General features: G+C 40.5%; 1 protein-coding gene across 2 annotated transcripts in view; it reads left to right on the plus strand.

Moving 5' to 3' along the window:
- The first annotated feature begins 1,782 nt into the window (after positions 1 to 1,782).
- CNKSR3 (CNKSR family member 3) overlaps positions 1,783 to 26,358 on the plus strand; it is a 169,243-nt gene continuing 144,667 nt past the window's right edge. For both annotated transcript variants that reach the window (XM_059940960.1, XM_059940963.1), the window contains exon 1: positions 1,783 to 1,989. The gene's annotated coding sequence lies outside the window, so the exon portion shown is untranslated. The remainder of the gene's footprint in view (positions 1,990 to 26,358) is intronic.

Consider the following 26,358-nt stretch of genomic DNA (forward strand, 5'->3'; position numbering starts at 1 on the left):
GTCTTTGGCAACACTTTCCAGCCCCTCTTTTCCCCTCCACTGCCTGCATTTGTTTGAGGAATTCTTTAGTTTGTGGGAGGCTGCCCCTTGTTATAGAAATAAAAGATGAAAATTGATACTTGCTTTCCCATCCTCCTTTGCAGCTAGGGAGTATGACCTGGGCTCAACCAAGTAGACACACCTACCTAGGGCAAAGCTTCTCAACCAGTGTGCTGTGGCAAAGCGGTAGACCATGAATAGATCATAGGAAGGCTGAGATAAGGAATTCTTCAGTCCTTGGAAATGTCTGGTAGGGCCTGGGGTGGTCAAAGCTCCTGGACATGTCACCTCTGACTGCAGCATCCTCATGTACCCCAGTGTATTGTAAACATACAATTTTCTGTAGTGCTGTGGCATGAAAAAGCTGGGAGGCACTGGACTAGGAAACTGAACTGAGAGCTTGGAAGGTTCTCTCCATTGTTGCTGCAAGATGTCACGTCGTGGGCTGCCCTGGGCTAAGTGTTCTCTCCTGGGACCACTTCTGTGACATGGTTCTCCATTCCTTCAGTTAATATTTAAAAATTTTAATAGATTCATTTTCTGTCTCAATCAGTCAGCGTTCTGTAATAGCTATACAATAATAGCTACTGCAACAGTTACAACACAGAAACTCTAAGGGAGGGGAAACTGGTTAGGAGAGCAAATACTTTTCTTCCCATTCCAGGGTAAATCTGAGCAATCTGAGCCTTTTGTTGGACAAAGATATTCCTGAAAAGTCACACACTATAAAATTTAGAGCTTGAAGTGGCTTTGAAGGTTCTTCTAGTTCAATCCTCTCATTATATCGCAATACTACTACGAAGCCAAAGTGAAAGGGCTTGCAGGCTCACATAGTTAATGGAAGAATCTCTAGAACTTCAGAAGCATGCGTTCCCCAAAGTTTTCCATCATTAAAAAGGGTTTTGTTGTTGTTGCTTAGTTCCCGCCCCCTCCCCAGAGCAAACGCAATCCAAACCAAGAATAAACTTTGAGCACTTTTTTTTTTCAAAGTTAAAGTTTCCAGTTAGTTTGTTCCATAAAGTATTGATGAAGAAGTTGCTCAATAATCGACACTTCCATGGAAACAGAAGGCATTCCACTCAGGTGAAATCTGGTTTATTTCTATGATCTGAGTGGGTATTTCCTTTAGCGATGCCCTCTCTCGATTTTTTTTTTTTTTTAATAAAAACTTGGACCATTTCAGTGTCTAGCTGTTCCTGGCATTCCCTTTTCCATAGGAAAGAATGCTTTTAATGGCCTTAAGCTAAAGCAAATACTTCTTTTCCTGATGCTTGCTAAACAAGCCAAATACATTCTTTGCTCCCTTGGAATTTTCTTGTATTTTACTTATTTATTTTTTAACGTGAAAAGTGTGCCAGACGACTAGGCAGATTGCCATGTAAATTTCACATGGATTAGCAAGAAGCCTTAGAGCTTCAGAAGGTTTAAATTAAGCAATTAAAAGCGTATTTGCAAAGAATCACTTTTTAAAAGTGTTTTGTTTGTTTCTTTTGTTTTGTTTTTAAGCCGAATGAAAGATGCCTGGGGATGGGAGTTGGGGTGTGGGAGGGGCTGATGGGAGGAATTACCCAGGAGTGGGAGGAAACGGGGATGTTCATCATCTTGATAACAGCAAACACACCTCCAAACTAATTAAACTGTTCGCTTTAAGCATGTGCAGTCTGTTCTATGTCAATTATAGCTCAACAAGGTTGTTTATAAAAAATGAAACAGTTCAAAAAAAGACTGTGTAAAAAGTTAGGGAAGGAGAGAGAGCCAAAGGATCAGAAAGTCTGCTGACCATGCTGTTCCAAACGGCCAAAGAGGATGTGGAAAGCATTATTTTGAAAAAGCTGCCAACTCAGCTCACAGGTGATGGCCAGATCGGAAGACCCACACCACGACCAAAGACCCACACCACGATCAAAAGCCATTTCTTCATGAACGGCACTTCCAATGGCCTCCTCCCAGGTCTGCTTTCTCTAAATGCTTTACCTAGGTTTTGTGAGTCCCTTGATCATCTCGGCTTAACGTGGGAGATGGGCCGTCTTTGTGTTTGAAAAAATTACCCATTTATTTTTCAGGGGAGTGCAGCAAGGATTTATGTATATTAAATGTAATTCTATAATTGATTTGAAGGTTCCTGGAATGTGTAAATTATAGATCAAACTCTTAGCCATAAGGCACTGCTCAAATTATTATGTTTCATAGGAATTCACTGGAATTTCATCCTATCAGCTGCTGTGTGGAATAAATGGGAGAGAGGCTCAGAAGCAGAGTCTGAGCTCCTCCTGAAATTGGTTAGAAACAGCGTGACCATATAATTTATTATCCAAACAGAGACACTTTTGAGAGTGAAAAAAATCTACTGTTGATTTGTATTTATGTTGGCAGCACAGAGGTAAACTAGGACTGTACCTGATAAAGGAGGACATCTGGTCACCCTCGTTAGAAGACTCTTTGATTTTATAAAAGTAGAAATTAATGAGCCCAGGTCACCCTTTCTGTGTGCTAGGGAGCAAAGCAATGTTCACACAGACAAAGGGAGCTAGATCTGAGTACCCAGTGGACCTGGTTTACTTGGAGCTGGAGAGAAAACGAGGTGGGGAGGGAAAGAAGGCAGGGATTACTCACAGGGGTTTCAAGGACCCAAGTCAGCCACTGGTGACAAGGACCGATTTTTCCTTACGAGGGCTTTGGGTGACTCTGTCTTTATTTCTTTGACCTGAGGAACATCAGAGCTATATATAAGGAAATCTTTGCATGATGGCAACATATTCAGCCTCTCATATTTGAAGAAAATATTGGTTAAGACAAATATGACTTTTCTTCAATTCAGTTTTCTGAATCTGTCATGATATTTGAAGCTCAGAAAGCAGAATTTAAGCAGACTCTTTTGGTTATTTGTTTTGTTTTTTAAAAAAAAGTATAATTTTTTTTTATAGTTTGTACTTCCTTTTCCTACAGTCTTAAAGAATTGCCATTAAGCCTAAGTAGCTAGAATTTGAAAATGGAAGAGTAGATGGCAACATCACAGAGATGAGAGTTACAAAGGTTTTCAAAGATATGAAACTATCTTTAATATCCTGCCTGGGGATTAAAGGGACAGGATGTGTCTTGGATAAGCTTTCATGAGTCCACAGTAATTAGTTTTTATTTCATTGTGTTGAATAGCTTTTCCTAACATGTACCTTTTGCCAAACACAGTGGTGTGCAAGGCTTTATATGATTTTATTCTTGCTTATCTTGCTAGCCTCATCTCTCAATCCTTGCTTGACTCACACTTTAAATTCTAGCAATATTAAACTTCTTGTAGTACCCCCGTGCCCCACACAGAAGACTTTAGAGACTTTGAACAGCTCTTCATCTCTCAGTCCTGTTCATTGCTATGTTCTTTGTAGAGAATGTATTTCCTTCTACTTCACTCCTCCTCTTCTTTAAACATTCAGTGGTCACTGCTTCCAGGAAGCCCTCCCTAACTCCTTTCCTCACTTCTCCCCTAGTTGCTTTAGGATTCCTTTTCTTCACCTCCTTAATATGTATGCAACTCTCTATTACTATGTGTTATGTTATATTTATGTAATAGGGAAGAATAAATCTGACTCCGTATGGGATCTGTTTCTTTTACTCTAACCTTTGTATTCTACTGCTTTTCCTACAAGTTAAGAATGTTGCCTATAGCCTGAAATATACAGGATAGCCCATTCTCAAGGTTCTGACCTTTAAAGGTATAACATTTTCCCATTCATACAAGATTAAAAAGTTGCAGAACAGAGAATAACCTCTGTCTTGTTGGAGGTTTATAGGAACATTGTGACCAGACCAACATGGGCAGCTGCAAGAACAAAGTATTCTAGCACCAAGAGGTTTGCAGCAACCAAATACACCCCCTCCCCTTTTAGTAAAAAATAAACCTTCTAACTCAGGGAAGATGGTTCTTTGGGACACTAGTCCACCATCTTCTCTCTCTTTTGAATAAAGTCGCTATTTTTTGCCCCAACAACTCATCTCTTGATTTATTGGCCTGTCGGTCGTGTGGGGAGCAGTATGAGCTTGGACTCAGTAACAGTTATAAGTTTTTATATTTGTGTCTGACGTACATTGAACAAGCATCTAGAAAACTAAATCTAGTATAGAATGTTCTCTCTCTCTCTGTGTCTCTCTAATGGCCAGCACAGTTGACCCAGAGTAGGTGTTTCCAAAGCCTATGAAAATGTACATGAACCTGAGAAAACAACCAGTTGAAACATTTCCAAGAAAGACAGGTGTGCAAATGATTCCAGCTGAGAGTAGGTGCAGTGCTGTTTACTTTACTGCTCTTGAGCCAGCTTTGCTTTTTCATTTCCTCAGAGTACATATGTGTACATATTAGATAGAAGCAGATGTATAGAATTTAAGTGTAGTGGTGCTATCATCAGATCAGAATAACACAGGCTTTGTTGACCCCACAATACTGGATTCATTTTTTGTTGTTAGTTTATTTCATGTCAGTTTCCATTTTTTCTTGGAACTGAGAAATACCACATATTTAACTGCACATTTTTAAGGAAAATGATGGTAATAAAACAACTAGGAAGTGTTACTTCCAAACTACTATTAATGTGCTTGCAAGGTTTCTTTTTCCAATGTCCTTTTTGACTGAACAAACACTGAATATTCTCAGACAGCATCTTTATTTTTGAAGAAGTATGTTACCGCAATTAGCAGGGGTATGAAAAGACTGGGGGAGAAAATGATTAGAAAAGTTCAAATATATTTAGTTTTTAACTTTCTGAAATCTTAGTGATTATTATATGTTTAAATGGTAAACTTAAAAAAAATTATTAGTCCAAAAGCTGGGAATCAGGACTTGAAGTTTGTATAATATGTTCCCCAAATCAATGTCACTAGAAAGCTAGCAAAAAGCAGGGTAATCTAAGCTTTGATTTCTGAATGCAGAAGAGAAGGTTAAGCAGTCTGATTGTTACCAAACCCAAGTTCATGTGCCTGACACACAGTGAGGCCAAACAAACGGAAACATCGGGATTTGGAGCAGAGAAAGGTTTATTGCAGGGCCAAGCAAGGAGAATGGGTGGCTCATGCTCAAAAAACCCTGAACTCCCTGATGGTTCCTGGGGAGAAGTTTTTAACAGGCAAAATTTGGGGTGAGGGCTGCAGGGTGTGTGACTTTCTTCTGATTGGTTGATAGTGTGGTAACAGGGTGGTGCTCCAGGAATCTTGTGCTCAGCCTGAAGTTACCATCCTCCACTTGGGTGGGGGCCTTAGTTCTTGCAGAAGGACTCAGAGACATTGTTAGGTTTATTCTTTGAGGAGGAACCAGGACCTTGGCCCAAGGTTGCACTATAGTTTCTTGACTTCTCCACCTTTGTTTCTGCCTTTCCTCCCTTCCCTGATTAGCAACTGTTTGAATCTGCCCTTGGAACTCAGTGAAGGTCAAGGAGGCTGAATGAAGCCTATTTTCTACAAACAAGAAACAGGGGACACAGAAAGGCTTTTGTGCCCAGGAGGGCCTCACAGGGTCCTGCTTGGTTTCGTGATCTATTTATTAAGTGCACATAAGTATAATTATTTTTAACCATACAGATAAACCAATGGAATTTGGGATGGCTAGAGTATTCAGACCAAAATTCCCGGTCTGTTATTCAAAACACAAATGGGTAACTGGACAAAGGAAGGTGGCTCTGGATACATAACTCAAAGTACAACAGGGTTGAGTTTTGTTAAAGCTTTCCTCTGCAGAAGCCCAAAGCTTAGGAATTACCAGTTCAATGTGCAACAGGAGGAGGCATCGGGCTTCTGCAAGGTCCTTTCTTAATTAACCAAGGCTGAGGCACCTGTGCCTTCTGATTTTACATGTACTAGGCAGGTTAATTACATGCCTACTGCCATGAGTTTTTTGTTTTTGTTTTGTTGTTGTTGCTGTTTTTAAATAGCAGAACCTCCTGGCCACAACCTCTTGCTTAGCGATGCGATATCTGATGATAGTTGTGCAGGGGTCGCCTCTGATATGGGATCAGCATTGAGCACCCAAACCAAGGATAGATGTGAAAGCCTTTGTTCTATGGGAGAGTAGTAATTAGCTAAGCCAACCAGACTAGTTCCCTCCAAAATTGTTTTTGGGGAATGCAGAATAGATTCACAGAAATGTGGAGTAGATACATAGATCAGAGCAACGGCACTTTGAAGGAAAGAATACATGGGCTGTTGTTAGGGGAACCACTGACCGAAACTGCCTACCCTGGCCAGGCACTGTAGTAACCACTTGCATGAGTTATCTTACAACAGGCGGTCCTGATAAGGAACACAGAACTAACAAGCTACCACCAGCTAGAAGAATTCGGGAAAGGTCAAAAGGAGAGAGGAGATGTCAGTCCATGTGTCCTACCAACCTCCCAGAATCCTTCTCGTTGGAATCCATCTTGGCTGAGTGATGCGTGCACCACCAGGAAGGACCCTGAGTCAGAGTGGTTGGCTAGAGACAACCTGGAAACTATCCTCATCACCATAAACCCTGAGACTGCGAGCCACGTGGCAGGCAGAGCAGTTCTCCTGGGTTCCCTTACCCCACTGCTCTCCACTTGGATGCCCCTTCCCAATAAAGTCTCTTGTTTTGACAGCACATGTGTCTCCTTGGACATTCAGTTCCGAGTGTTAGATAAGAGCCCACTCTTGGGCCCTGGAAGGGGTTCCCCTTCCTGCAACACTATGAGAGAGGTGAAGCAGAGAGTTGTCTCAAGACCTGCCTAGTATTCTCATGGCTGAGTTCTGACACTCACATACCTTTATATGTCCTCACTTTTCTTAAGGTGGCCTGAGAGAATCTCTGTTCCTGATAATCAAGGGTCTAATGACCACACCCAAGGGACAAAGGATGACTGCATAAAACCCTACAGCCAACAAAGAGAGAGTTGCTAATCAGAGACTCTTAACAGAAGGAGAAGTGGAGAAAAAAAGACGCAAGGTGCAAAGTGCCAACTCCTTTAAAGCTCCAAACAAATGCCAGAGATTCCTCCCTATGCCAATCCTAGATGGCCCCATGCAAAAATGACCATACTAAGATCAACTGAAATCATTGAAGAGGGTGTGGCTAAGATAAAAAAAATAGAAGTTCTAGTAATTATTTAATCCTCTTACATTGTTAGGAAGTCAACTTTTGGCCAGAAGACAGAAAGTCCCTTCCCCATGATATACAGATGGTCAAAAAGCTTTTGGTTTCCTGGAACTGCTATTTAAAATTCCAAGTATCTGAGTATAAATTAGAGGTATTACAGGTTTGGCTAGGGGGCTTCCCTGGTGGCGCAGTGGTTAAGAATCCACCTGCCAGTGCAGGGGACAAGGGTTTGGGCCCTGGTACGGGAAGATCCCACATGCTGGTGAGCAACTAAGTCGGGGAGCCACAACTACTGAGCCTGCGCTCTAGAGCCCATGAGCCACAACTACCAAGCCTGCGCACCACAACTACTGAAGCCCGCGCGTCTAGAGCCCGTGCTCCGCAACAAGAGAAGCCATCGCAATGAGAAGCCCGCACACCACAACGAAGAGTGGCCCCCACTCGGTGCAACTAGAGAAAGCCCGCACGCATCAATGAAGACCCAACACAGCCAAAAATAAATAAAAATTAAAAAAAAAAAAGATGCAATACGAGCTTAGTTTTTCAAAACTGACTTCCTACAAACCTCTTTGCTTAACATGTTTTTTATTAGCTCTTCTAATTTATGAATATGGCAAAAACATACAAATGAGTGTAAGTATCCAGACATGGCATATAATATACAAAATCTCTTATATTTTTAATTAAAAAAATTTTTGTTTTCTTATATATAACTCGGGTTCCTTTTGGCCAGGTTTGAAGTTAGAATCTCTTTAGATCTGGGACCTGCTACATTTGTGATCGCATGAACCTCCATCATCACAGACTCTATTCTAGGTGGGTTCACTACTCACCAGCTTTTTGGCCTTGGACAGCTGTATCTCTTGGCCTCTGTAGCTCTTTAGTTCTTAGTTCCTTACCTGTAAATTGAGGGGTTGAGTAGATCAATGGTTTTCTAACTGTGTTCTATAAAGCCTTGATGTGACTGTGGATACCCTTAGGGACCTCTGGGTGGATGGGAGCAAGGGGCACAAGCTGCTGGGGCTCTGGGATCCCATAGTACCTGCTCAAATGGAGCAGTTTTACTTACGTCTACTGGATTTATTGGAGTTCTATGTGAGCTTTCACTTGATGAAAGAGTTGTAAGGCCAAAAAAAAAAAAAAGGAAAAGATTTGCAAACCACTAGACTAGATAAAAATTGTTACTGTTTTGTTCTAGAATTAAATTATTCTACTCTAAGCACCTTAATTGGTTCTGGCATGAAATGGCTCTCAAGAAATATCTGTTAATGGGACTTCCTTGGCAGTCCAGTGGTTAAGACTTTGCCTGCCCTTCCCCTGCAAGGCGCACGGGTTCAATCCATGGTTGGGGAACTAAGATCCCACATGCCGTGTGGCATGGCCAAAAAAAAAAAAAAAAAAAAAAAATCTGTTGGATGAATGGCGTCCCTGCCCTTAGGGAATTTATAACCAGATGAAAAATCTTCCTCACCTTAGAAAATACTATAGTTAAAATAATGCTTCTTTTATCCTATTGCCGTTGTACTTTCAATTGTTTCTTAATTTTTGAATTTTGTAAGAAGCAAAAGAGAATGTCTATTCTTCATCTTCAGATGGCCCACACTAAAATCATCCCTTTCAGATGAATATCAGGTGACAAATTGCAGGCTATGATTGTTAGAAGTTTTATCCTTAATTTGTGTAGTATCTATAAGAGAGATAGGCTAGAAACATTGATCTTACTGTACAAACATGGGACTTTTTGGTAGGATTAATGCAAATCTTTCTTTATAGAGAGAAAGCTCTTCCAATGGCATGTGCATGAGTACAAATGAATATATCTTAGTATGTTTTCTGAAGAATTTATCAGGAAATCTTTCAGTGAATCCACATCAGAACAAGTGTAGAAAACCATGGAGTTGAAACAGTGTTGCCATCCATGAAAATCCGGAGATCTTTAATATGTGATTGTCTTTTTGTTAACTCTTTGCACATCTGTGAACTCTAGCCTTTCAGAATGTAACATTCTCAAAGTTATCCTGGAATTTCACATCTACATCTATTGCAACTACTTAGAACGTCCTTCTCACTTTTTCCACCTATGTCTGTCTTATTTAACCTTCAAAATGTCATACAAGCATCGCCTACTCCAGGTTCACTCCTGGAGTGAATTATTTTTACTGAGATATTCCTCCTTCATACCCTAAATCCTACCCATATGTCTAATTTAACCTATATCCAATGACTGTAACCATGTGTTTACCTTTCTCTCTCCCTGGCCATAATGAAATCTCTTTTAGGATAGGGATCATATCTTATTTATTTAACTTTGTGTTTCCAGTGCCTAAAAAAGTGCCTGGCATGTTGTAATTGCCCAATGAATTATTATGATTTTTTAATGAAAAACTGGTGGCTTTGAGAATGTTGTTCTATAGTCACTATATTAACCAGAGTCCAAACAGAAAAGGAGAGACCACTCTGAGTATTTCAGATAGAGCCAACTTACTATGGGGGGTTGGTTTCAAATGCATCAGGGGAGCCTGAAGAGCAACAAAGAATAAGGGTGATCCCCAAAGACCAGAAGCCACAGATGCCCCTGCGCTGAAAGAAGCCCAGGATCCTGAGCCTTCACTGCTGTTGCACTGTTGCTTCTGGATCTACTGAAGAGGGAGGTACCGCTAAGGAAGTGGACACTTCCTGGACTGATGAGGTAGCTTCCCATCCTACCGCCATCTTACCAACCGCTGAAAACTGCCAGCAGCTACCACCAAACCAAAGGCTTCTCTCAGCCTCAGATTACTGCTTCTTCCTGACAGAACCTAACAGTTAGAGAGCTGACAAGAATGTAGAGGATGTGGCATGCAGACCCGCAGCCTTGGTGGGTCAGAGAGCTGGGAGACAACAGTCACTAAGAGACTTCTGCTTCCAGGAAGCCCCCATTTTAGAATCCATGGTGCCAAATATCAATATATTGGAGTTTTTCAGCAGAACAATTACTGATTGATTAAAAAGCATGAATGTGAATATGTCAGACATTTCATCTCCTGCCTAAAGACATGCTAATCAAACTTATCTATGACACAAAAATGGGGAATAGGAGGCACCTCTATGAAATCCATCAGAATTAATGTTCAAAATTATCACAGTAGACTAGAACTATGATTCTCAAGTCAATGAAAGAAAATCTAACAGAAAAGAAGGAGGTTCTGACATATGCTACAGCATGGATGAACCTGGAGAACATTATGCTAAGTGAAATAAGCCAGTCACAAATACTGAATAATTCCACCTATATGAGGTTCCTAGAATAGTCCAATTCATAAAGAAATTCCAATTTTTCCATCCTTTTGCTTTTAATTCATCTTTTTCTTTACATTTAAAGTTCTTTTCTCATAGACAGCACTGTAGTTAGGTCTTGCTATTTTTTTATCTGACAACCTCTGTCTTTTAATTGGATTGTTTAATGTAAATATTGATATGGTTGGGATTAAATCTACCATCTTGCTATTTGTTTTCTAGTTATCCAATTTAGATTTTTTTCCTCTTTTTTCTTGCCTCCTGCTTCCTTTTGAATTAATCAGGTTTTTTTTGTTTTGTTTTTGTTTTTGTTTTCCAAATGATTTCATTCTTTCCTCACTATTGGCTGATACATTTTGTTTTATTATTTAGTGGCTGCTCCAAGGTTTACAATATACATCTTTAAATGATCACAATCCGTCCCCAAATAACATTATATGACTACACATATAAAGTAAGGCCCTTACAACAGTGTACCTTTGTTTTTTTCCTTCTGGCCCTTTGCACTGTTGCTTCTTACATGTGTTATCATACATTGGCACAGTTTTTGTCATACATGCCCCACAGTACATGCTATTATTGTGGCTTTAAATAATCATTTTTCTTTTAAAGAGATTTAAAATGAGAGTCTTTTTATATGTTTCCACATATCTATCATTTCCATGCTCTTCATTACTTTGTGCAGATACAAAATTTCATTTGGCGTTATTTTCCTTCTGTCTGAAAGAATTCTGTTTATGTTGCTGTGTTGCATCTCTCTGGTGAAGAATTCTTTCAGCTTTTGTATGTAGAATTCTAGATAGAAAACTTTTTCTTCAATACTTTAGAGATGTCACTCCATTGCCTTCCAGCCTGCAAAGTTTCTGATGAGAAATCTGCTGTCATTTTTAATCTTTGTTCTTCTGTATGTAATGTGTCCCTACAACTCTCCCTCCAGAGCTTTTAAGAGTTTCTCTTTAGTTTGGTGGGGTTAATGGCAGACTCTGGGAGGGCTCACGCCAAGGAGAACTTCCCAGAACCTCTGCTGCCAGTGTCCTTATCCCCACGGTGAAACAGAGCCACCACTCGCCTCTGCAGGAGACCCCCCAACACCAGCAGATACTAAAGCCCCTACCAAATGGAAGAAGTTAATTGCATGATGCCCATGAGCACATAGCCCCCAGACTGGCTGGAGCCTGAGAATCGATCATGTTAACCCCTGTGACACCACCCTGTTAACCCACCATCAGCCAATCAGAGAATTGTGCATAAGCTGATCACACACCCTGAGACTCCCCTCCCTCACCTTGCCTTTAAAAATGCTTCCCTGGGGGCTTCCCTGGTGGCACAGTGGTTGGGAGTCTGCCTGCCAATGCAGGGGACACGTGTTTGAGCCCTGGTCCGGGAAGATCCCACATGCCGTGGAGCAACTAGGCCTGTGCGCCACAACTGCTGAGCCTGTGCTCTAGAGCCCGCAAGCCACAACTGCTGAGCCCACGTGCCACAACTACTGAAGCCTGCAACTACTGAAGCCCATGCTCCACAGCAAGAGAAGCCACTGCAGTGAGAAGCCTGAACTCTGTAGTGAAGAGTGGCCCCCAATTGCCACAGCTGGGGAGGGCTCTCACACAGCAGTTAGGACCCAATGCAGCCAAAAAAAAAAAAACTTCCCTGAAACCCATTGGGGAGTTCAGGTCTTCTGAGAATCAGCTGTGCGGACTACTTGTTTGGTGCCTTGCAATTAATGCTGCACTTTCCTTCACCATAACCCGGTGTCAGTAGATTGGCTTAACTGTGTGTGGATGAGTGGACCCAAGTTTGGTTCAGTAACACTTATGACTATCATGGCAGTGTTATTATGCACATATCAGGCACAAGTTCAAACCCCTGTTTTTAATTCTTTATGGTATATACCCACACGGGGAATTTCTGGGTCATATGGTAATTCTATTTTTAACTTATTGAGGAACCACGGAACTGTTTTCCACAGTGACTGCACCATTTTACATTCCCACTTGAAACATGATGTTTCAACATTCTTGCCAATACTTTTTTTTTTTAAATTATGGTCATTCTAAGTATTAGGTATGTAGTAGTATCTCCCTGTTGTTTTGATTTGCATTTACCTAGTGATTAGTGATGTTGAACATTTTTTCATGTGCTTGTTGGTTATTTATATATCTTCTTCAGAGAAATGTCTATTCAAGTCCTTTGCTCATTTTTAAATTGTGTTGTCTTTTTGTTGTTCAGTTGTAAAAGTTCTTTATTTATTCTAGCTGTTAGATCCTTAACCAGATATGTGATTTACAAATATTTTCTGCCATTCTGTGGGTTGTCTTTTCACTCTCTTGATACTGTCCATTGATGCACAAAAGTGTTTAATTTTGATGAAGTCCAATCCATCACCTTTTCCTTTTGTTGTTACTGCCTTTTTGTCATATTTAAGAAACCATTGCCAAGGTCATGAAAATTTACCCCTATGTTTTCATCTAAGAGTTTAATAGTTTTAGCTCTTATATTTAGGTTTCTGATCTATTTTGAGTTAATTTGTGTATAAGGTGTGAGGTAGGGGTCCAACTTCATTCTTTTGTTTGGGATATACAGTGATCCCAGAACCATTTGTTGAAGAGACTATTCTTTCCTCATTAAATAGTCTTGTCAAAAACCAAGTGACTATAGTTTATGGGCATATTTCTGGACTCTCAATTCTAATCCATTGATCTATATGTCTATCCTTATGCCAGTACCATATTGTTTTGATGTGTAGTAAGTTTTGTAGTAAGTGGCAATAAGTAATAGCTTTGTAGAAAGTTTTGAAATTAGATAGTGTTTGAGTCCTCCAACTTTTTTTTTTTCCAAGACTTCTTTGGCTATTTGACTCTCTTACTACTTCAGATGAATTTTAGTATTGGATTTTCCATTTTTGCAAAAAAAGGCTGTTGGGATTTTGATAAGAATTGCATTGAATGTGTACATCACTTTGGGGAGTATTGCTATCTTATATTGTTTTCCAGTTCATGAACATGGAATGTATTTCCATTTATTAGGTCTTCTTTAATTTCTTTCAGTGATATTTTGTAGTTTTCAGTGTGCAAGTCTTGTTCCTCCTTGCCTAATTGATTCCTAGGTTTTTTAAAAAATTAATTAATTAATATTGAAAAATAGTTGAGTTACAATATTATATTAGTTTCATGTGTACAACATAGTGATTCAAAATTTTTATAGATTATACTCTAAAATTTTTATAAAATATTGGTTATATTCCCTGTGCTGGACAAAAAAAAAAAAAAGAGTTTCTCTTTATCATTGATTTTATGATGTTTCTTAGCTTTATTCTTTATGTTTGTTCTTCTTTGAGTTCCTTGAGAATCCTAAATCTGAGAGTTTATAACTTTCATCAAATTTGACAATTCCAGCTATCATTCTTTAATTTTTCTGTTCCTCCCACCTATTCTAGCTGGTACTCCATTTATACATGTTTTAGATGTTTTTCGATGTGTCACTGATCCTCTATTTTTTTTTTCTTCCATCTTTCTTCTCTTTGTGCTTCATTTTGGAGAGATACTCTTGCTTCAAGTTTACTGATCATTTTTGCTGCAGTGTTTAATCTGCTATTAATCCCATCTAGTGTTTTTTCCTATCAGGTATCACATATATATTATATATATATAAATAAATATTTATATAATATATATATACTTCATATATATAAATATATATATTTTTGGTCGCACTGCACGGCTTGCGGGATCTCAGTTCTGGGACCAGGGATTGAACCCGGGCCATGGCAGTAAAAGCCTGAATCCTAACCACTAGGCCACCAGGGAACTCCTTCAGGTATCATATTTATCATCAGTATTTAGTAAAAAATTTGAGAGAATCTTTTTGCAGATCTCAGGAGTTCTCTCTCTGTGTGCAGCTCCCTTCTTGCCAATACTCTGTCTCACAAATTCTAGCCACTCTGGCCTTTTTAACTCTAATCTCTGTCTCCTCAACTCAGTGAGATTCCTGGGCTGTGTGCCGTGGTTTGGAAACTGCTTCTAGGCGGAAAGCTGGAGCAACGATAGCACTCACTTCATTAGATCTCTCCTTTCAGGGATCACAGTGTGGCTGGTGCTGCCAAGTTGCCCAACATCTGAAAACAGATGTTTCATGTAGTTTGTCCAGTTTTCAATTTGTGCATGGCAGGAAGATAATTACTATAGCCATGCATACTTTATGAGCAGTCGGTGCAAGTCTAAATGAGTAAATTTGAATGTTACTTTAGTATCACTGTGACTGCAACAGTTACAAGACAAACTGACATAGGTGCTCTCTTATTGGTGCCTCCCCTATCAGGAGCAATTGTTGATGGTGATTTTCTTCAATGGTTAATTACTTTTGGTAAATTTCCAAACAAAATAGGTCTCAATTTTCCCTCGTTACATGATAGTTGCATTCTTAGAGAATTTCGTAAATATTAAAATGAAAATACTTTGTGTTTAGATGTAAAATGGAGTTAGGTTCTGGGCTCAGATAATATACCTGTAAATGGGTTTTCCTTTTACAGAAAAGTCACATAGGATATGGGACCACAATCCCTTGTGTAGGACTGTGGTGTGGCATCCTTGGCCCTTGTTGGAAACCACTGTCTGCATAATGAGTGCCTTTCATACTTCATGTATTTTATCTGTTGAATGCATAACCATGTGGTAATTTTGAAGCCTACATGTTGTGGGAAAGGCAATAAATAAGTTATATCTTAGCTGCGGTTCTTGTTATAAGGGAAAAGAAGAGATACTTAACATTGTTTTACCAAGATAATCTTGGTAAATAATCATTCCTTTATAATGAAGGAATCTATTTTTAGTTCACCTTCCAAACAAGAGACTCTTTCTGCAGAAAGTCATTGTAAAATGTTCCCACATCATCATAATTCATTCATTCAACAAATTTTTATTGAGCTTCCATATGTGCCAGGTATTGAGGATATATGAGTGATCCAAACAGACAAGAATCTCTGTCCTCATGGAGCTTACATGTTTATTAAGGTTCAGGGCAGAGAACCTGGCCACCAAAGGAAACATGCACACATCCCTCAAATTTAAAGACAGAGTTTCCACATCACACATTTCCGTTAAGTAATAAAACAGGTTACGAGAATTTTATTTATTTATTTATTTCTTAAGATATTTTTTGATGTGGACCATTTTTAAAGTCTTTATTGAATTTGTTATAATATTGCTTCTGGGAACTTCCCTGGTAGCCCAGTGGGTAAGACTCCATGCTCCCAATGCAGGGGGCTGGGGTTCAATCCCTGGGTGGGGAACTAGATCCCACATGCATGCCACAACTAAGAGTTCACATGCTGCAGTTAAGACCTGGTGTGGTTGAAATAAATAAATAAATAAATAAATAAATAAATAAATAAATAAATAATATTAAAAACAAAACCAAAAAAACATTGCTCTGAAGAAGTGCATAACCAAAGTTGAAGACCAGGGCATCCAATCAAATTTGCATGATTTGCTTCAATTATATTGATAGGTTCAAAGGGATCATCAAATAATCCTGCTCAACCCACACTTCATGCTTTCCTGAAAGAGCAGAAGAAGCCTCCTTTCTCACAGAACTCAGTTGGCCTAGATCACCTTGGCTGTTGAAGAATTATTGGTTTGGCTGGGATCCCACTTTCAGAACATACTTCCTTAGATCTGGCAACTTGAATTCTGGATTGATGACCACTTGGCTTGTTTGAACGGATTCTCTGGTTCACTCTCTGATGTGGCCTCGAGTAAAATGCACATTGTCCCCCTCCCCCCAGACAGCTGCAATACCACCACGGGGCTGCAATGGGAAATTTGGGATCTGCAACTCTATGGAATGTGTAGCCACAAAAATAAAACTTGGTGTTAGGAGTCCTAGGTTCAAATCCCTGACACAAGATCTACTTCATGTGGATCCTGGGGGGAACCAATGAATTTTTTTCTGAGGCTCAGTGACTCCAACTCTAAAACAAGGACAGTGGTAACTTTGTTCAAGAGTTGTTATAAGGATTACAATGAAACCATGTATATCAGAACGAGCGGCAAGCCACACAGCACCATATACATACGGGCATACATACACCATACATGTACGCATTGCTGTTGTGGTCAGTGATGATGACTAGGGTAGGGGACCTGTTGAAAGATTCCGAGGTCTGAAAGCTCTGTAGCCCTCTGGCCTGTACTTCTGAATGTACTGTATTATTTTGCTGCTTTTCCTGATGAGACAACAGTAAGCTTTTGCTCTCAGTACTCTTTCCAGTTTTCACTTCGCTGTTGGATTTGTAGTCATTGCTTGTGGTCTAGTCTAAATGTGATTAAGTTTGATGCCCAAGAGACAGTGAAGTGGGTGCACTTGGTACCCAGCTTCCCTTCCCTTAGTGTGGGAGATTCTGCCTGGGGCTGACCGCCTTCTCTGGGTTGGGGGAGGTCCCAGTGTAGCTGCCTCAAACTGGCTGACCTGAAGTGGATCCAGACACACCTGTGAATTCCTTACCTTGCTGGGTGGTGCCAATCCTGGGGCAGGCTTACTCCTGTGATCTCTGTGGCCCAGTAAAAGATGATTATGGCTGCACTTGCTGGGTGGGAGTCAGTGAGGTGATGACAGCCTCCCCTGACAGATGGCAGGCATATATTCTTGTACTAACAAGAATTTCTTGCTGGATCATCAAGACATTTCCCTTGTGGGGACTGGACCTTGTAGAATATTACTCCTAGGTCTGACGCTTCAGCATCTGTGTTTTATCGTCAGTCTGACCTGTTCTCAAACAGAAGATCTGGGAAGAAACGCTTTTCCAGAAATCATCCACGTGCTGTTGACTATTACTTTCTACTGTATCCCTTTCTCCCTACCCCCAGCAATTTCCCATGAATACTAAATAAGTGTCTTGGGATAATTGAACCGAACTGGTTTGTCAGATCTATTTACAAGCTCCTTTTAGTTTGTTTACTTAGCTTCCATTCTGGGTGTGCTATTTCACTGTTTTTTTGGTTTAGATAAAAAAACATACAAATCGCAGTGTTTCCATTGTGTGATCAATATGATAATAATAATAATCCATTTCCATACTCTATTATGAATCAGATGTTTTATACACCTGATCTGATTTAATCCCCATAATGTTCCAGAGTAGACATTATTATCTCCCTTTTACCCATGAAGCTTAGAGGGTACAATAATTTGTTTAAAACGACAAAGTTAGTAATTATTAGACCTGGAATTGAAATCTAGGTAGGTTTAAATCCAAGTCTACGTTCTTTTCACTATATCATACTGGATCTTGAATCTTTAGTTACTACTTAGCATGGCATTGGAAATCAGTACTATCTTTGAGTTTAAGCTCAGGTTCCCTTTAGTTTTTCTGTGCAGGGCTGGAGGACAGGGTACAGGTGGTTCCAAATTTTACAAACCAACATGTTCCTAGAAAGCATACTATGAAGTAGATTGTCATGAATTACATTAAACACCCAGAGCTACGTCCAGATTATTGACAGTCAGAAGGAAAGCCTAACACCATGAACACTGTCAAATGGTAGATGGACCCCAAGTTTGGACTCCCTTCAAACTTCCATTCAGTAGCCAGACTAATCATTTGAAAACACAAATCTGATTATGCCTTTACCACAATGTATAAATGTGCTTTCATCTGTGTGATCGTTCTTAAGTTAATGACAGTCTTCCCCAATAGACTCTAAGCTCTACACAGGCAAGGAGCATCTTTCTTTCATTTGGCCCTGGATCCCACGCTTAATGCACACCTGTCCCTAGTTCTTTAACACACCAGGGTTGGTCCTGGTTCCAGACAGTCGTGCTGACTGCTCGCTCTGCCTGGAAAGCCACCTCCCCTTCCCCTGACACCTGCATGCCCCTCTCTCATCTCATGCAAGATTCTGCTCAAATGGTCCCTCATCCGTGAGCCCTGCCTGACCACCCTTTCTAAAGTGACACTCCCTGCCCCTACCCCGTGTCCATCACCTCTGAATCTTTTGATTTTTATATTAAAAAAATTCTTTTCCTAGCACAAATCACTGACTGAGTTTACATTATTACTTATTAAAAAATCTGTCTTCCTCCACTAGATTCTAAGCTTATCGAGGGCAGGGACTTACTTTATTTACTACTGCAACCTTGGCCCTTAAAACAGTGCCTGGAGATAGTACGTGCTGAGTAAATATTTGATGATCTAATCAATTAATAAATAATTTAGTAAAGATTTATTGAATTCATGAACAATTCCCAAAACATGTCCCTCAATCTTGACTGCAGCAGATACCACTGGTGCCCTGTGCCACATCCCTCTGCCCAGCTCTGCCTGCAGCTGTGCCGGGGCAGTGGGGCGGGGGTGGTCAGGAGGTGGACTTTCTGTGCACGTCGAATGCTGGTTCACCTCACCTGCAGGCTGAGTCCCCTGCTTCTCTGCATCAGGCTTTCTCAGAAGTTGTCTGGGAAGTTGCCTCATAGCCTGGAAGTGCTGGGTAGATATATCCCCAGGGGCAGCCCTCTACCAGTAGAGGAAGGGAGTCAGGGGCAAGTGCCAGGATGCCCTCCTTCAGAGGGACAGTTGGGTACCTTCTATAGCAGTGGTTCCCAACCTTTTTGGCACCAGGGACCAGTTTCATGGAAGACAATTTTTCCATGGACTGGGGGTGTGGGTGGATGGTTTCGGGATGATTCAAGTGCATTACATTTATGGTGCACTTTATTTCTATTATTATTACATTGTAATATATAATGAAATAATTATACAACTCACCATAATGCAGAATCAGTGGGATCCCTGAGCTTGTTTTCCTGCAACTAGATGGTCCCATCCGGGGGTGACGGGAGACAGTGACACCCAAAACGTGTTGCTTATGTCCAGTCTACTCAGCTTAATTGTCACTTGCCACTCACTGATAAGGTTTTGATATGAGTCTGCAAGCAATTGATAGATTACTGTCTCTGTGCAGTGAAACCTCTCTGCTAACGATAATCTGTATTTGCAACTGCTCCCCAGCGCTAGCGTCACCACCTCACCTCCACCTCAGATCATTAGGTATTAGATTCTCATAAGGAGCGCGCAACCTAGATCCCTCGCATGCACAGTTCACAGTACGATTTGCGTCCCTATGAGGATCTAATGCCACCACTGATCTGACAGGAGGTGGAGCTTAGGCGGTAATGCGAGTGATGGGGAGCGGCTGTAAATAGATGAAGCCTCACTCATTCACCCACTGCTCACCTCCTGCTGTGCAGCCTGGTTCCTAATAGGCCATGGACCCATATTGGTCTGTGGCCCCGGGGTTGGGGACCCCTGTTCTACAGAGTTGCTGTGAGTCTCCAGCAGGGCTGCGTCCACAGCTTAGGAAGCCCTCTTCATGACGCTCCCTCCTCCCCCCTCACTCTGCCCCTTGCTCTGGCTTCCTTGGGTCACCTCTTAAAGTATCTGCCTCCAAGTCTTTGCATTGGGAAAACCCAAACCAAGGCACTGTCCTTTACGACACTATTATCAGTGATTCGGATGTGAATATTTGTCAAATTTGCATGAATATATTAGTAATACTTCATGTTTACATCGGGTTTTATAGTTGCCAAATGCTTTTACTCAGGTTGATTAACAAATTGCCTAACAGAATCATGATCCAAATAAAATATTGAAGTATCCTGAAAAATGAGTTCAAGACATGAAATCAAATAAGAAAAATTATAAAAGACAAGATTTAGGCTTAAAAGAAAACCTCCACATGCACACACACATATATAGAATGGAAAGAAATAACCCAACCCTCACTCTGGTGGTTTTTCTTCAGTAGGCAGGATTGATATTCCAACTCTAAGATGGTGACTCCCCTGTCCTAAGTGGCCCTTGACTCCTTACACACCACTTTGTTGCAGCTGTCTTGACAGCCTTACTGTGGTCAACATGCTTCCCATGGCATCAGCTTTATAGAGGAAGTCTAGAACCAGCGACGTGCCTGTAATTGTTCAACAGCCAGCTCTCTGGAGGAAGATAAAGCCCTGATTTGTAGCATATGCCTATTTCCATGGTGTAACTACTTCTGCTGTGATTGACTCCAGGCTCCCAGTGTGATGCACTGAGTGTGGCACTGGGAAGAGCCAGTGGTGGGGTCCAACTCTGGCACAGCATTTTAGAAGTGGAGAAGCTCATTTTATTTTCTTATCAAGTGCTGCTCCAGAGTATTGGGGAGTTGGGCAATCACACTGGGAAATTTTAATCAGTTAATTCAATTAAAAACTAACAACATCTATAGATGTAAAAAATATCTAATTGAGTATTGGTCTCTGTTTGGGAAAGTTTGCCTTCTGACTATAGGAACAGTAGTCTTTGTACTTTTCCTTTTCTCTAAAATCATTGGCCTCTGTAAGATAGTCTAGATCTTAAAAAATAGTGGATTTCAAGAAGATCTTCAAGATGGTGGAGGAGTAAGACGTGGAGATCACCTTCCTCCCCACACATACGTCAGAAATGCATCTACATGTGCAACAACTCCTACAGAACACCTACTGAACGCTGACAGAAGACCTCAGACTTCCCAAAAGGCAAGAAACTACCCACATACCTGGGTAGGGCAAAAAAAAAAAGAAAAAACAGAGACAAAAGAATAGGGATGGGATCTGCACCTCTGGGAGGGAGCTGTGAAGGAGGAAAAGTTTTCACACACTAGGAAGCCCCTTCACTGGTGGAGATGGAGGGTGGTGGGGGAGAAGCTTCAGAGCCACAGAGGAGAGCACAGCAACACGGGTGCAGAGGGCAAAGTGGAGAGATTCCCACACAGAGGATCGGTGCCAACCAGCACTCACCAGCCCAAGAGGCTTGTCTGCTCACCCGCCGGGGTGGGTTGGGGCTGGGAGCTGAGGCTCGGGCTTTGGAGGTCAGATCCCAGGGAGAGGACTGGGGTTGGCTGCGTGAACACAGCCTGAAAGGGGCTAGTGCGCCACAGCTAGCCGGGAGTGAGTCCAGGAAAAAGTCTGGACCTGCCTAAGAGGCAAGAGACCATTGCTTCAGGGTGTGCAAGGAGAGGGGATTCAGAGCACCGCCTAAGCAAGCTCCAGAGATGGGCGTGAGCCATGGCTATCAGCGCGGACACCAGAGATGGGCATGAGATTCTAAGGCTGCTGCTGCTGCCACCATAAGCCTGTGTGCGAGCACAGGTCACTCTCCACACCACCCCTCCCGGGAGGCTGTGCAGCCCGCCACTGCCAGGGTCCTGTGATCCAGGGACAACTTCGCCGGGAGAACACACAGCACGCCTCAGGCTGGTGCAATGTCATGTCAGCCTCTGCAGCCGCAGGCTCGCCCCGCATTCTGTACCCCTCCCTGCCCCCGGCCTGAGTGAGCCAGAGCCCCGTAATCAGTTGCTACTTTAACCCCGTCCTGTTTGAGCGAAGAACAGATGCCCTCAGGCGACCTACACACAGAGGCGGGGCCAATCCAAAGCTGAACCCCAGGAGCTGTGCGAACAAAGAAGAGAAAGGGAAATTTCTCCCAGCAGCCTCAGGAGCAGTGGATTAAATCTCCATAATCAACTTGATGTACCCTGCCACTCTGGAGTACTTGAATAGGCAATGAATCATCCCAAAATTAAGGTGGTGGACTTTGGGAGCAACTGTAGACTTGGGGTTTGCTTTCTGCATCTAATTTGTTTCTGGTTTTATGTTTATCTTAGTTTGGTATTTAGAGTTCATTATCATTGGTAGATTTGTTTATTGATTTGGTTGCTCTCTTCCTTTTTTTTAATATATAGATATATATATTTTTTTCCTTTTTCTCTTTTTGTGAGTGTGTATGTGTATGCTTCTTTGTGTGATTTTGTCTGTATAGCTTTGCTTTTACCATTTGTCCTAGGGTTCTGTCTGTCCATTTTTTTTTTCTTTAGTATAGTTTTTAGCACTTGTTATCATTGGTGGATCTGTTTATTGGTTGGGTTGCTCTCTTCTTTCTTTTTTTTTATGACTTTTTAATTTTTAATAATATATATTTTTATAACTTTATTTTATTTTATTATTTTTTTCTTTCTTTCTTTTTTTTTCTCCCTTTTCTTCTGAGCCGTGTGGCTGACAGGGTCTTGGTGCTCTGGCAGAATGTCAGGCCTGTGCCTCTGAGGTGGGAGAGCTGAGTTCAGGACATTGGTCCACCAGAGACCTCCCTGCTCCACGTAATATCAAATGGCAAAAGCTCTCCAAGAGATCTCCATCTCAATGCTAAGACCCAGCTCCACTCCATGAGCAGCAAGCTACAGTGCTGAACACCAGAAGCCAAACAACTAGCAAGACAGGAACACAACCCCAACCATTAGCAGAAAGGCTGCCTAAAATCATAATAAGGTCACAGACACCCCAAAACACATCACCAGATGTGGCCCTGCCAACCAGAAAGACAAGATCTAGCGTCATCCACCAGAACACAGGAGCCAGTCCCCTCCACCAGGAAGCCTACACAACCCACTGAACCAACCTTAGCCACTGGGGGTAGACACCAAAAACAATGGGAACTACGAACCTGCAGCCTGTGAAAAGGAGACCCCAAACACAGTAAGATAAGCAAAATGAGAAGACAGAGAAACACACAGCAGATGAAAGAACAAGGTAAAAACCCACCAGACCAAACAAATGAAGAGGAAATAGGCAGTCTACCTGAAAAAGAACTCAGAGTAATGATAGTAAAGATGATCCAAAATCTTGGAAATAGAATGGAGAAAATACCAGAAACTTTTAACAAGGAACTAGAAGAACTAAAGAGGAAACAAACAATGATGAACAACACAACAAATGAAATTAAAAATTCTCTAGAAGGAATCCATAGCAGAATAACTGAGGCAGAAGAATGGATAAGTGACCTGGAGATAAAATAGTGGAAATAACTACTGCAGAGCAGAATAAAGAAAAAAGAATGAAAAGAATTGAGGACAGTCTCAGACACATCTGGGACAACACTAAATGCACCAACATTCGAATTATAGCGGTCCCAGAAGAAGAAGAGAAAACAAAAGGAACTGAGAAAATATTTGAAGAGATTGTAGTTGAAAACTTCCCTAATATGGGAAAGGAAATAGTCAAACAAGTCCAGGAAATGCAGAGAGTCCCATACAGGATAAATCCAAGGAGAAACATGCCAAGACACATATTAATCAAACTATCAAAAAGTAAATACAAAGAAAAAATATTAAAAGCAGCAAGGGAAAAACAACAAATAACATACAAGGGAATCCCCATAAGGTTAACAGCTGATCTTTCAGCAGAAACTCTGCAAGCCAGTAGGGAGTGGCAGAACATATTTACAGTGATGAAAGGGAAAAAACTACAACCAAGATTACTCTACCCAGCAAGGATCTCATTCGGATTCAACGGAGAAATTAAAACCTTTACAGACAAGCAAAAGCTAAAAGAATTCAGCACCACCAAACCAGCTTTACAAAAAATGCTAAAGGAACTTCTCTAGGCAGGAAACACAAGAGAAGGAAAAGACCTACAATAACAAACCCAAAACAATTAAGAAAATGGTAATAGGAACATACATATCGATAAGTACCTTAAGTGTAAATGGATTAAATGCTCCAACCAAAAGACACAGGCTTGCTGAATGGATACAAAAACAAGACCGGTACATATGCTGTCTATAAGAGACCCACTTCAGACCTAGGGACACATACAGACTGAAAGTGAGGGGATGGAAAAAGATACTCCATGCAAATGGAAATCAAAAGAAAGCTGGAATAGCAATTCTCATATCAGACAAAATAGACTTTAAAATAAAGATTATTACAAGAGACAAAGAAGGACACTACATAATGATCAAGGGATCAATCCAAGAAGAAGATATAACAATTGTAAATATTTATGCACCCAACATAGGAACACCTCAATACATAAGGCAAATGCTAAGAGCCATAAAAGGGGAAATCGACAGTAACACAATCATAGTAGGGGACTTCAACACCCCAATTTCACCAAAGGACAGATCATCCAAAATGAAAATATGTAAGGAAACACTAGCTTTAAATGATACATTAAACAACATGGACTTAATTGATATTTATAGGACATTCCATTCAAAAACAGCAGATACACTTTCTTCTCAAGTGCACATGGAGCATTCTCCAGTATAGATCATATCTTGGGTCACAAATCAAGCCTTGGTAAATTTAAGAAAATTGAAATCGTATCAAGTATCTTTTCCGACCACAATGCTATGAGACTAGATATCAATTACAGGAAAAAGTCTATAAAAAATACAAACACATGGTGGCTAAACAATACACTACTAAATAACCAAGAGATCACTGAAGAAATCAAAGAGGAGATCAAAAAATACCTAGAAACCAATGACAGTGAAAACACGATGACCCAAAACTTATGGGATGCAGCAAAAGCAGTTCTAAGAGGGAAGTTTATAGCAATACAATCCTACCTCAAGAAACAAGAAACATCTCAAATAAACAACCTAACCTTACACCTAAAACAATTAGAGAAAGAAGAACAACAAGAAAAAAAACCCCAAAGTTAGCAGAAGGAAAGATTTCCTAAAGATCAGATCAGAAATAAATGAAAAAGAAATGAAGGAAACAATAGTAAAGATCAATAAAACTAAAAGCTGGTTCTTTGAGAAGATAAACAAAATTGATAAACCATTAGTCAGACTCATCAAGAAAAAAAGGGAGAAGACTCAAATCAATAGAATTAGAAATGAAAAAGGAGAAGTAACAACTGACACTGCAGAAATACAAATGATCATGAGAGATTACTACAAGCAACTATATGCCAATAAAATGGACAACCTGGAAGAAATGGTCACATTCTTAGAAAAGCACAACTTTCCGAGACTGAACTAGGAAGAAAGAAAATATAAACAGACCAATCACAAGCACTGAAATTGAAACTGTGATTTAAAATCTTTCAACAAACAAAAGCTCAGGACCAGATGGCTTCACAGGCGAATTCTATCAACCATTTAGAGAAGAGCTAACACCTATCCTTCTCCAATTCTTCCAAAATATAGCAGAGGGAGGAACACTCCCAAACTCACTCTATGAGGCCACCATCACCCTGATACCAAAACCAGACAAAGATGTCATAAAGAAAGAAAACTACAGGCAATATCACTGATGAACATGCATGCAAAAATCCTCAACAAAATACTAGCAAACAGAATCCAACAGCACATTAAAAGCATCATACACCGTGATCAAGTGGACTTTATCCCAGGATTGCAAGGATTCTTCAATGTGTGCAAATCAATCAATGTGATACACCATATTAACAAATTGAGGGAGAAAACCATATGATCATCTCAATAGATGCAGAAAAATCTTTTGACAAAATTCAACACCCATTTATTTTAAAAACCCTCCAGAAAGTAGGCATAGAGGGAACCTACCTCAACATAATAAAGGCCATATATGACAAACCCACAGCCAACATTCTCAGTGGTGAAAAACTGAAACCATTTCCTCTAAGATCAGGAACAAGACAAGGTTGTCCACTCTCACCACTATTATTCAACATAGTTTTGGAAGTTTTAGCCACAGCAATCAGAGAAGAAAAAGAAATAAAAGGAATCTAAATCAGAAAAGAAGTAAAGCTGTCACTGTTTGCAGATGACATGATACTATACATAGAGAATCCTAAAGATGCTACCAGAAAACTACTAGAGCTAATCAATGAATTTGGTAAAGTAGCAGGATACAGAATTAATGCACAGAAATCCCTTGCATTCCTATACACTAATGATGAAATATCTGAAAGAGAAATTCAGGAAACATTCCCATTTACCATTGCAACAAAAAGAATAAAATACCTAGGAATAAACCTACCTAAGGAGACAAAAGAACTGTATGCAGAAAACTATAAGACACTGATGAAAGGAATTAAAGATGATACAAACAGATGGAGAGATATATTATGTTCTTGGATTGGAAGAATCAACATTGTGAAAATGACTATACTACCCA

Source organism: Balaenoptera ricei, chromosome 12 (assembly GCF_028023285.1).
Source record: "Balaenoptera ricei isolate mBalRic1 chromosome 12, mBalRic1.hap2, whole genome shotgun sequence".
Classification (NCBI taxonomy): Eukaryota; Metazoa; Chordata; class Mammalia; order Artiodactyla; family Balaenopteridae; genus Balaenoptera; species Balaenoptera ricei.